Below are 12,357 nucleotides of genomic sequence, written 5' to 3' on the forward strand. Positions count from 1 at the left end.
AAGCTGTTGGCCACTTGAAACTGGCGAATGTGTCTGAGGAACTGCATGTAAAGGCTAGTTAATTGTAATTAATTAATTGAAATAAATTGATGTAAAAAGTTAAACAGATACTCCATTTACCTATTGCAGAACGTTAACGTACGTTACGAACAACTTGGTACGTTATGAATCCACTTGAATTTCAGTTGTGAATGTCATGAAATCTAAATATTAGTCATTTTTTTCCAATGAAAATTTAACGTCTGAGTTGAAATGTGGTATCTGTAAATGAAAAATACTTACCAGCTTGAAAATTATGTAAAAAAATCCAGTTCTTATTTCGAAATTTTGGGTTAAATCACATATATTATTAAAAATATCACCTGTTTCTTACTTTTTAAGTTGGCTATTAGAAAGTTTAAATTACACGTAGAGCTCCCATTATGTTTCAATTGCAATGTGACAGACTAGACACAGTAAAGAGACAAGTTGAATAACAGCCATTTTTCAAGGAATGACGATGGCAGTTTAGAAGTAACTTCCTAGTGAGCAATTTTACATACGTAGTTGTCGTTTTCCTCGTTAGTATAGTGGTGAGTATCCCCGCCTGTCACGCGGGAGACCGGGGTTCGATTCCCCGACGGGGAGACGAAAGACTTTTATTTTGTCCCCCCACTGCCAAAATACAGACTAACCAACTTTCGGAGAAGGCAATGGCACCCCACTCCAGTACTCTTGCCTGAAAATCCCATGGATAGAGGAGCCTGGTAGGCTGCAGTCCATGAGGTCTCGAAGAGTCGGACACGACTGAGTGACTTCACTTTCACTTTTCACTTTCACGCACTGGAGAAGGAAATGGCATCCCACTCCAGTGTTCTTGCCTGGAGAATCCCAGAGACAGAGGAGCCTGGTAGGAGGCCGTCTATGGGGTCGCAGAGTCGGACACGACTGAAGCGACTTAGCAGCAGCAGCAGCAAACAATTTTAGGCTCTTTCCAAGAGTACTTCTCTTCCATGCAAATTTCTTGGCTCCTGGGCAAGAGTACTAGTTGCTGCGGTTATTTGGAACCCCGGTTCTGCGTTAAATGCATCGAATCATTAATCCTGCAATCAAGTTTCCACCTCCTCTGCAGTTAAGTGGGCCATCCCTATTGTTTACCTGCCGCACACTTTAATCCCATCCCAGGATTCAGGCTCTGCCTTAAACCCTGTACTCCAGATTTCCACCTTTTTTCCTTCTTCTTTTCTCCTGCGTCGACGATTCACTAAGCTCTCATTTGCTCCCTTCCTTCATATTGCTATTCAGTAGGGGCCAACCTAACGTTCTCAAGCCCACACACTTTGCACTGCCATACTACACCAAAGAATGCAATTTATGAAACAAACCTCTCCTCTACAAGGGATGATGAGGAATAAACCAAGATTTTATGTCTAAACTGGTTTACAAAGAAGTGAGTCACTGGTTTGACAGTCAGAAGGCTTACTTATCACTACAAACGGTTGACGTGTTTGCAAATCATTTAACTTTTCTGGGCTGCAGTTTCTTTATAAGGGAGAGGAACAAAAGTACAGTTTTTGAGACGCTTTGCAAGGCTAGAGTCCTTTGAAGTAGTGCCTTGTGTGAGCACCTGGTAGATAGTATATGCTCGTTTTTTCCCCAAAGGATAGTATTTTTCCTGAATATAAGGGTAATATAGAGTCCTTACAGAAAATATGGAGAATAAGCCACTCACAAAGAAATAAAAGGCACGCATATTTTCATCATCCAGAAAATCTCTATTAATATTTTGCTGTATGTTTTATCTCTTTGGCATTTTTAATTGCAAGGTTAGAATCATACTGTACACATTTTTAAAGCTACTGAATGTTTATTTAAACATGTGAATATTTCTATATTCATTAAGTACTAGTCTAAAACATTGGTTTAATGACTTCATTGTTATACTATATGGCTACATCATAATTTTTTTAGAAAGTCTCCTATTTTTGAATATTTATGTCATTTCCAGTGTTTTTTCCTCCTCTGGTGGGGCGGCTCTTAAAATCTCTGCTCAGTATTCTTTTAGACTTCCAGCTGTTATTTTCCCCCTGGCCTCCCTCGAGTCAGCACATAGCAGGTACTGCTGCTGCTGCTGCTGCTAAGTCAATTCAGTTGTGTCCGACTCTGTGCGACCCCATAGACGGCAGCCCACCAGTCTCCCCCTTCCCTGGGATTCTCCAGGCAAGAACACTGGAGTGGGTTGCCATTTCCTTCTCCAATGCATGAAAGTGAAAAGTGAAAGTGAAGTCGCTCAGTCGTGTCTGACTCTTAGTGACCCCATGGACTGCAGCCCACCAGGCTCCTCCGTCCGTGGGATTTTCCAGGCAAGAGTACTGGAGTGGGGTGCCATTGCCTTCTCCAATAGCAGGTACTAGGGTGAACCAAAGATATGAAATGTGATTCATTTGCAGATTGTTTTTCCCTGATGATGCTCCCTGCTTTCTGAAATTTATTCCTTCAATTTCTAGTCAGTCTGGGAGATCTAAACTGTACCTTGATGAGTGAGGTATAAGGTTGGTTTTCAGCATGTTCATATGCCTGACTATGTCTGATTGGTGAGTGCTCTCAGAATGAAGATATGAAGAATGAAGAATGCTCACCCATTGTGGTTCCTTCTTCCAAGGCTTGAATCCTCTTTATTTTCTATCTAATTTAATTGCACTTCAGATATTTGATAAGATACACACAAATAATGACCCTGGAGGAGGGCATGGCAACCCAGGTACTCCAGAATTCTTGCCTGGAGAATCCCGTGGACAGAGGAGCCGGGTGGGCTACAGTCCATAAGGTCACAAAGAATTGCATAAAGTTTGCAAAGAAATGACAGAAATGACTCAGCACACATGCACGCACACAAGTAGTGAAGCTTATAAAAACCAAAGGAATAATAAATATAAAATCCAAAATAAGACTCCTTATTGGGAAAAAGAAAAATAGAGGAACATTGGAGGCTTCTTCTGTTTCATTCTTTTTTTTTAAAGTTTAATTTTATTTATTTTAATTAGAGGCTAATTACTTTACAATATTATATTGGTTTTTCTGTTTCATTCTTAAGCAGGGTATTGATATACAAGGATTTAAAATTTACATAACTGGCATCAGGTGGCACGTATTCTTTTACAACTAGTATGTTTTCCATTAAATATTAGTTTTATGGGATTCATTTATGTTGAAACACAGAGCTAGGAATGTGTTTAGCTAGGAATATTCTGAAGATTTAAAACATTTATAAGAATATGTATTTCAAAAATTCTCTATTATTCTTTATGTATGTAGATAAACATGTCTTTGTATCTTATAAAACTGATCTCTGGGTAATGTCAGGGCAAATACTATGTTAAATCTTTCTATTCATCTCCAGATTAGCTGATTTTTAACAATTGTTGGCTCTATTTTATACAGCTGTCACTAGCCAAATGATGCTTCTACCTGAACCCTGGTTTCAGTTCAGTTCAGTCGCTGAGTCATGTCCGACTCTTTGGGACCCCATGAATCACAGCATACCAGGCCTTCCTGTCCATCACCAACTCCTGGAGTCTACCCAAACCCATGTCCATCGAGTCAGTGATGCCATCCAGCCCCATCTCATCCTCTGTCGTCCCCTTCTCCTCCTGTCCCCATCCTTCCCAGCATTAGGGTCTTTTCCAATGAGTCAACTCTTCGCATGAGGTAGCCAAAGTATTGGAGTTTCAGCTTCAACATCAATCCTTCAAATGAACACCCAGGACTGGTCTCCTTTAGGATGGACTGGTTGGATCTCCTTGCAGTCCAAGGGACTCTCAAGAGTCTTCTCCAATGCCACAGTTCAAAAGCATCAATTCTTTGGCGCTCAGCTTTCTTCACAGTCCAACTCTCACATCCATACATGACCACTGGAAAAACCATAGCCTTGACTAGATGGACCTTTGTTGGCAAAGTAATGTCTCTGCTTTTCAATATGCTATCTAAGTTGGTCATAACTTTCCTTCTAAGGAGTAAGCGTCTTTTAATTTCATGGCTGCAGTCACCATCTGCAGTGATTTTGGAGCCCCCAAAAATAAAGTCTGACACTGTTTCCACTGTTTCCCCATCTGTTTCCCATGAAGTGATGGGACCAGATGCCATGATCTTCGTTTTCTGAATATTGAGCTTTAAGCCACCTTGTTCACTCTCCTCCTTCACTTTCATCAAGAGGCTTTTTAGTTCCTCTTCACTTTCTGCCATAAGGGTGGGGTCATCTGCATATCTGAGGTTATTGATATTTCTCCCGGCAATTTTGATTCCAGCTTGTGCTTCCTCCAGTCCGAAGTTTGGAATGACATACTTGGCATATAAGCCAAATAAGCAAGGTGACAATATACAACCTTGACGTACTCCTTTTCCTATTTGGAATCAGTCTGTTGTTTCATGTCCAGTTCTAACTGTTGCTTCCTGACCTGCATACAGGTTTCTCAAGAGACAGGTCAGATGGTCTGGTAGTCCCATCTCTTTCAGAATTTTCCACAGTTTATTGTGATCCACACAGTCAAAGGCTTTGGCATAGTCAATAAAGCAGAAATAGATGGTTTTCTGGAACTCTCTTGCTTTTTCCATGATCCAGCAGATGTTGGCAATTTGATCTCTGGTTCCTCTGCCTTTTCTAAAGGCAGCTTGAACATCTGGAAATTCACAGTTCACGTATTGCTGAAGCCTGGCTTGGAGAATTTTGAGCATCACTTTACTAGAGTGTGAGATGAGTGCAATTGTGTGGTAGTTCGAGCATTCTTTGTCATTGCCTTTCTTTGGGATTGGAATGAAAACTGACCTTTTCCAGCCCTGTGGCCACTGCTGAGTTTTCCAAATTTGCTGGCATATTGAGTGCAGCGCCTTCACAGATTTGAAATAGCTCAACTGGAATTCCATCACCTCCACTAGCTTTGTTCGTAGTGATGCTTTCTAAGGCCCACTTGACTTACCTCCAGTTGTGGATGTGACTGGTGATAGAAGCAAGGTCCAATGCTGTAAAGAGCAATATTGCATAGGACCCTGGAATGTTAGGTCCATGAATCAAGGCAAATTGGAAGTGGTCAAACAGGAGATGACAAGAGTGAACGTCGACATTCTAGGAATCACCGAACTAAGATGGACTGGAATGGGTGAATTCAACTCAGATGACCATTATATCTACTACCGTGGACAGGAATCCTTCAGAAGAAATGGAGTAGCCATCATGGTCAACAAAAGAGTCCAAAGTGCAATACTTGGAGGCAATCTCAAAAACAACAGAATGATCTCTGTTTGTTTCCAAGGCAAACCATTCAATATCGCAGTAATCCAAGTCTATGCCCCAACCAGTAACGCTGAAGAAGCTGAACGGTTCTATGAAGACCTACAAGACTTTTTAGAACTAACACCCCAAAAAGATGTCCTTTTCATTGTAGGGGACTGGAATGCAAAAGTAGGAAGTCAAGAAACACCTGGGGTAACAGGCAAATTTGGCCTTGGAATACGGAATGAAGAAGGGCAAAGGCTAATAAAGTTTTGCCAAGAGAACGCACTGGTCATAGCAAACACCCTTTTCCAACAACACAAGAGAAGACTCTACACATGGACATCACCAGATGGTCAAAACTGAAATCAGATTGATTATATTCTTTGCAGCCAAAGATGGAGAAGCTCTATACAGTCAGCAAAAAGAAGACTAGGAGCTGACTGTGGCTCAGACCATGAACTCCTTATTGCCAAATTCAGACTTAAATTGAAGAAAGTAGGGAAAACCACTAGACCATTCGGGTATGACCTAAATCAAATTCCTTATGATTATACAGTGGAAGTGAGAAATAGATTTAAGGGACTAGATCTGATAGATAGAGTGCCTGATGTACTATGGACGGAGGTTCGTGACACTGTACAGGAGACAGGGATCAAGACCATTCCCATGGAAAAGAAATGCAAAAAAGCAAAATGGCTGTCTGGGAAGGCCTTACAAATAGCTGTGAAAAGAAGACAAAAGAAAAGCAAAGAAGAAAAGGAAAGATATTCTCATTTGAATGTAGAGTTCCAAAGAATAGCAAGGAGAGATTTTAAAAAAGCCTTCCTCTTTGATCAATGCAAAGAAATAGAGGAAAACAACAGAATGGGAAAGACTAGAGATCTCTTCAAGAAAATTAGAGATACCAAGGGAACAGTTCATGCAAAGATGGGCTTGATAAAGGACAGAAATTGTATGGACCTAACAGAAGCAGAAGATATTAAGAAGAGGTGGCAAGAATACACAGAACTGTACAAAAAAGATCTTCACGACCCAGATAATCACGATGGTGTGATCACTGACCTAGAGTCAGACATCCTGGAATGTGAACCCTGGTTTAGCATAGGGGAAGTGCATCAAATTCTCCCAATTCCTTTCCCCCAAAATGGATAGTCATTAGGTAACTTATCTCAATAAGTAGAAAACTTTTTCCTAAAATTAGGAAAGGATAGATGTTGATACTGAATTCCCTGTAATCTTCTGCAGAACTAGCAGCAATTATATTAACATTTTTTCTAGCTTTTAAAATACTGTCCAAGGGTTTTATGTATGTGTTATCTCTATCATACAAAAATCACTTATTGGAATGAGATATGCAATTAGGCTGACCTCAGCCATTTAGGCTGGATGAGGTGACGTAATGTGGTGGTTAAGCACATGGGTCTCTTGTGCTCCCCGGGTTGCAGTTTCAGCTGTCTCAGTTCCCTCATTTGTCAGAGGGGATAAAAATCGTAACTACAACTTTCAAATGAGTTAGTTAATGTTTAGAATGGTGCCTGGCAACACGCAAACATTAATTATTCATTTTATCACTAAAACAAATTTTAATGCCCATCGTCGGAAGATGTTTGGGTTTTCAAAAAAAAAAACCCCAAAAAACCCCACCTCATCCCAAGAAAAGAAGGTAAAATATTAGTAGAACATGGATGGAAAAAGAGAACAAGTGCATCTCAGTCATCCCTTAGTCCCCGAGTTTTCTTACACTCCAGTGCCAGAGTGCTAGCAGAGGCCACAAGACCAGGCTGATGCCTTCACCGTGACCTATTACTGCCTGCCTGCTCTCTCTGCTATTCCGGCTCTCTTGGTGCCAAGATTGGGTGGAGGCCGCAGTTCCCGCAGATGGCTACAAGCACGGGTGACTACAGAAGTGTGCTGAGTAGTGAGTGGTCAGACTGACACTGAGTGCTTGTTAACTGGACTGTGGTTCAGGTAGCCCTGTCCGGGGAGACATTTAGGGACAGGGACCTATATCCAGGACCTGCAGTAGGCTGGCTTAAATGAGACCTGCCTACTGGGAGGCACTGAGTGGGCTCCTTGGAAGTGACTACCTAGAGTTTCTTAGAGTTGGCTAGCAGTGGTATGGGGAAGTTTTCTGGAGTGTATAGGGAGAGCCAAAGCAGAACCCAGAGGACGGTTCTATCTGAGGAGTTCATTGGTACGGCGCTGACCAATCAGAATAGTTACTGGCTATTTATTCCTCTCACTGTAATAGGGTGAAATTGTATTTCATTTTTTAAAAACAGATTTATTTAACAGAAAATACTGTTTAACGTATAGTCTAAACATTGACGGTTAGTATAGTATTCCTTTACCCAAGAGCACATGTAAAGCATTGAGCATTTGCTAATTCTGGTATGCTCTAGTTTTAGTTACTCAATCTAAGTATTTTTCAATTTTCATGCAGTTTATCTTTATTACAAGTTATTTAAAAGCAAATTAAAAAAATTTCTAATAGTGCCAATTTCCTGAGTATATTAAGACTTGTTTTATGGCCTCATACAAAGTCAATTGAGAAGACTGTATAAACTGTAATTATTGGTTGCAGAGTTTTATATACATATATAATTGGTTGCAAAGTTTTTATTTATATATATATATATATATATAAATATATATGGATATGGATATAAGGCTTTCCTGGTGGCTCAGACAGTAAAGAATCTCTCTGTAATGCAGGAGACTCGGGTTCCAGCTCTGGGTTGGGAAGATCCCCTGGAGAAGGGAATAGCAACCCACTCCACTATTCTTTCCTGGAGAATTTCATGGACGGAGGAGCATGGTGGGACAGGACTTAGCAACTAAACCACCATATACATACAAAATGTTAACATGGTAGTCACTCAGTTGTGTCCGATTCTTTGCGACTCCATGGATTGTAGCCCACCATGCTCCTCTGTCTATGGAATATTGTTAAACTTGTCTTAATATACTTGTTAAACAAGTCTTAATATACTCATTAAATTGGTAGTACTACATATGTATCTTTAAACTGAATCTGCTCCTAATCTGGAATCCCTTTATATATATACATATAAAGTCAAACTCGTTCATTTTTTATATGTAAGATGATGCTGTGAAGGTGCTGGACTCAATATGCCAGCAAATTTGGAAAACTCAGCAGTGGCCACAGGGCTAGAAAAGGTCAGTTTTCATTCCAATCCCAAAGAAAGGCAATGACAAAGAATGCTTGAACTGCCGCACAATTGCAGTCATCTCACACTCTAGTAAAGTGATGCTCAAAATTCTCCAAGCCAGGCTTCAGCAATATGTGAATTGTGAACTTCCAGATGTTCAAACTGGTTTTAGAAAAGGCAGAGGAACCAGAGATCAAATTGCCAACATCTGCTGGATCATCAAAAAGCAAGGGAGTTCCAGAAAACCATCTGTTCCTGCTTTATTGACTATGCCAAAGCCTTTGACTGTGTGGATCACAATAAACTGTGGAAAATTCTGAAAGAGATGGGACTACCAGACCATCTGACCTGTCTCTTGAGAAACCTGTATGCAGGTCAGGAAGCAACAGTTAGAACTGGACATGAAACAACAGACTGATTCCAAATAGGAAAAGGAGTACGTCAAGGTTGTATATTGTCACCCTGCTTATTTAACTTCTATGCAGAGTACATCATGAGAAACGCTGGGCTGGAAGAAGCACAAGCTGGAATCAAGATTGCCGGGAGAAATATCAATAACCTCAGATATGCAGATGACCCCACCCTTATGGCAGAAAGTGAAGAGGAACTAAAAAGCCTCTTGATGAAAGTGAAGGAGGAGAGTGAACAAGGTGGCTTAAAGCTCAATATTCAGAAAACGAAGATCATGGCATCTGGTCCCATCACTTCATGGGAAACAGATGGGGAAACAGTGGAAACAGTGTCAGACTTTATTTTTGGGGGCTCCAAAATCACTGCAGATGGTGACTGCAGCCGTGAAATTAAAAGACGCTTACTCCTTAGAAGGAAAGTTATGACCAACTTAGATAGCATATTGAAAAGCAGAGACATTACTTTGCCAACAAAGGTCGGTCTAGTCAAGGCTATGGTTTTTCCAGTAGTCATGTATGGACAGTGAAGAAAGCTGAGCGCCAAAGAATTGATGCTTTTGAACTGTGGCATTGGAGAAGACTCTTGAGAGTCCCTTGGACTCCAAGAGGATCCAACCAGTCCATCCTAAAGGAGATCAGTCCTGGGTGTTCATTGGAAGGATTGATGTTGAAGCTGAAACTCCAGTACTTTGGCCACCTCATGTGAAGAGTTGACTCATATGGAAAAGCTGGGAAGGATTGGGGGCAGGAAGAGAAGGGGATGACAGAGGATGAGATGGCTGGATGGGATCACCGACTCTATGGACATGGGTTTGGGTAGACTCCAGAAGTTGGTGATGGACAGGGAGGCCTGGTGTGCTATTCACGGGGTTGCAAATAGTCAGATACGACTGAGAGACTGAACTAACTGAACTGAACTATTAGATCTATGAAATACTGAGAGAAGTATGTTGAATTCTCCCACTATGGTGATAGATTTGTTAATTTCCCTTTTGGTCTAATAATTCTTGCTTTTATATTTTAATACTATTTTAATAGATACATATGTGTTTAGAGTGTTATGTGTTTATCATGTGTTTAATCTTTTATTAGCATATAGTGACCATCCTCTTCTAGTGATGATTTATTTCTTAAACTTTAGTTTGTCCACCATATAGCTATTAATATATACCAAGTACAAACTTTTTTTTCCTTAGAATATTTCTGACATCAGTTCAGTTCAGTTCAGTTGCTCACTTGGGTCTGACTCTTTGTGACCCCATGGACTGCAGCACTCCAGGCCTCCCTATCCATCAACAACTCACATCCCATGAGTTGGTGACGCCATCCAACCATCTCATCCTCTGTTGTCCCCTTCTCCTCCTGCTTTCAATCTTTCCCGGCATCAGGGTCTTTTCAAAATGAGTCAGTTCTTCACATCAGGCGGCCAAAGTATTGGAGTTTCAGCTTCAATGTCAGTCCTTCCAATGAATATTCAGGACTGATTTCCTTTAGGATGAACTGGTTGGGTCTCCTTGTAGTCCAAAGGACTCTCAAGAGTAACAATTCTTTTACATTCAGTCTTTCTGTTTATGTTTAATGTCATTCTTCTAAACAAAATAAAAATAAAATATATTTTAAAAATCCACTTTTGTTTTTAACTGGCACATTTTCTCCAGTTATATTTGTTGTGATTACTGATATATTTTGGATTTATTTCACTATCCCATTTTGTACTTTCTTTTTGCCTCAGTTTTTCTTTTCTTCTTTTCCCACCTTCTTTTGAATTGCTATCATGTGTACATGCAAAGTGAAGTACAGGAAATGTATATGTTTTTAGAATAAACTTGAAAGTTATTTTTACTTTTTGTGGCCAAGATGAAAGTAGTGATTCCCAAACTAGGACTTCATAGAGAAGTAAATATTTCCCCCAAATGCTGGTGACCAACATAGGGTTGCTAACTTTTCGTTTTGCTAAGTTAGGAAATTAATAAAACAATCACAGCCACATCAACTGTCATCTATCCTCATCTTAATGTTATAAAAGAAGGGACATTTAAAAACAAAAATTTAAAGTGTGAAAAAACAATGTTGGCTTGGAGGTCATTTGGCAAACTTATCTGAGATACACACACACACACAGACACACACACATACATATATATATATATTGTGTGTATTCTCATTTCACTGGAAATCAGTGAAAACTTGGACCTGCACCTAATCTGGAACCGTTATTAAAGGGATGCTGGTGCAGAAGGAAGACAGAGATTCTATGTGTTGGTGCCCTGGGACTTGTGCAACAGAGAAAATCACTTCTTGTGAGTGCCTGGGTTCAGAGAAGAACTGGTGTTGTAACCTGGTTTGGTATGCCTGTGGCAGAGAAGATGCAGCTCAGGAAGCCTGGGGTTTTTAAATGGCCCAAGAACAAAGAGAGGAGCTACTTTATCAGGCCCAGCACTGGCCAGAATCTCTAGGTTGATTTCATTGGATAAGGGCCCTTGAATATTTGAATCTGGATTATGTCAGAGTGAAAGTCCATACATTACAGGCATTTATAAACTCTATGTTCTGTCTGGGAGCCTAATAAACTAGTAGAAATCCTTCTAAACAGCTGAAATTGAAGATCAGTTTTGTTTCACTATGCTCCTTTACTTAAATATAATATTTTTCCAGACATGATTGGATATGTGATGCAGTATTTAAAATTTTCACAGTAATAATGTTATTATAAGTTAACACTCACGCATGAATGCATAAATTGCCTAAATCGGCAAAAAAGTATGGTGATGTATTTCTCTGAGGAAAACCAAATGAACTCCTGAACCCACAGCATTCATTTTGGATTCCCCCCAAGACCCCCATCTGTGTAGATCACAACAAACTGTAGAAAATTCTTAAAGAGATGGGAATACCAGACCACCTGACCTGCCTCCTGCAAAACCTGTATGCAGGTCAAGAAGCAACAGTTAGAACTGGACATGGTACAACAGACTGTTTCAGAATTGGGAAAGGAGTAGTTAAGGCTGTATATTGTCACCTTGCTTATTTGGCTTATATGCCAAGTATGTCATTCCAAACTTCGGACTGGAGGAAGCACAAGCTGGAATCAAAATTGCCGGGAGAAATATCAATAACCTCAGATATGCAGATGACATCACCTTTATGGAAGAAAGCGAGGAAGAACTAAAGAGCCTCTTGAAGAGGGTGAAAGAGAAGAGTGAAAAAGCTGGTTTTAAACTCAACATTCAAAAAACTAAGATCATGGCATCCAGTCCCATCGCTTCATGGCGAAATAGATGGAGAAGCAATGAAAACAATGACAGACTTTCGCCGCCAAATCACCGCGAACGGTGACAGCAGGCATGAAATTAAAAGACGCTTGCTCCTTGGAAGAAAAGCTGTGACAAACCTAGACAGTGTATTAAAAAGCACAGACATTACTTTGCCGACAATGGTCCGTATAGTCAAAGTTATGGTTTTTCCAGTAGTCATGTACCTATGTGAGAGCTGGACAAGAAAAAAGACTGAGCGCCAAAGAACTGAT

General features: G+C 40.3%; 1 non-coding gene across 1 annotated transcript; it reads left to right on the forward strand.

Annotated features, from left to right (window-relative positions):
- The first annotated feature begins 555 nt into the window (after window positions 1–555).
- TRNAD-GUC (transfer RNA aspartic acid (anticodon GUC)) lies at window positions 556–627 on the forward strand. The gene has a single exon. It is a non-coding gene; the product is annotated as a tRNA-Asp (tRNA).
- The last annotated feature ends 11,730 nt before the right edge of the window (window positions 628–12,357 follow it).

Source organism: Bos mutus, chromosome 3 (assembly GCF_027580195.1).
Source record: "Bos mutus isolate GX-2022 chromosome 3, NWIPB_WYAK_1.1, whole genome shotgun sequence".
In the NCBI taxonomy this organism is placed as follows: Eukaryota; Metazoa; Chordata; class Mammalia; order Artiodactyla; family Bovidae; genus Bos; species Bos mutus.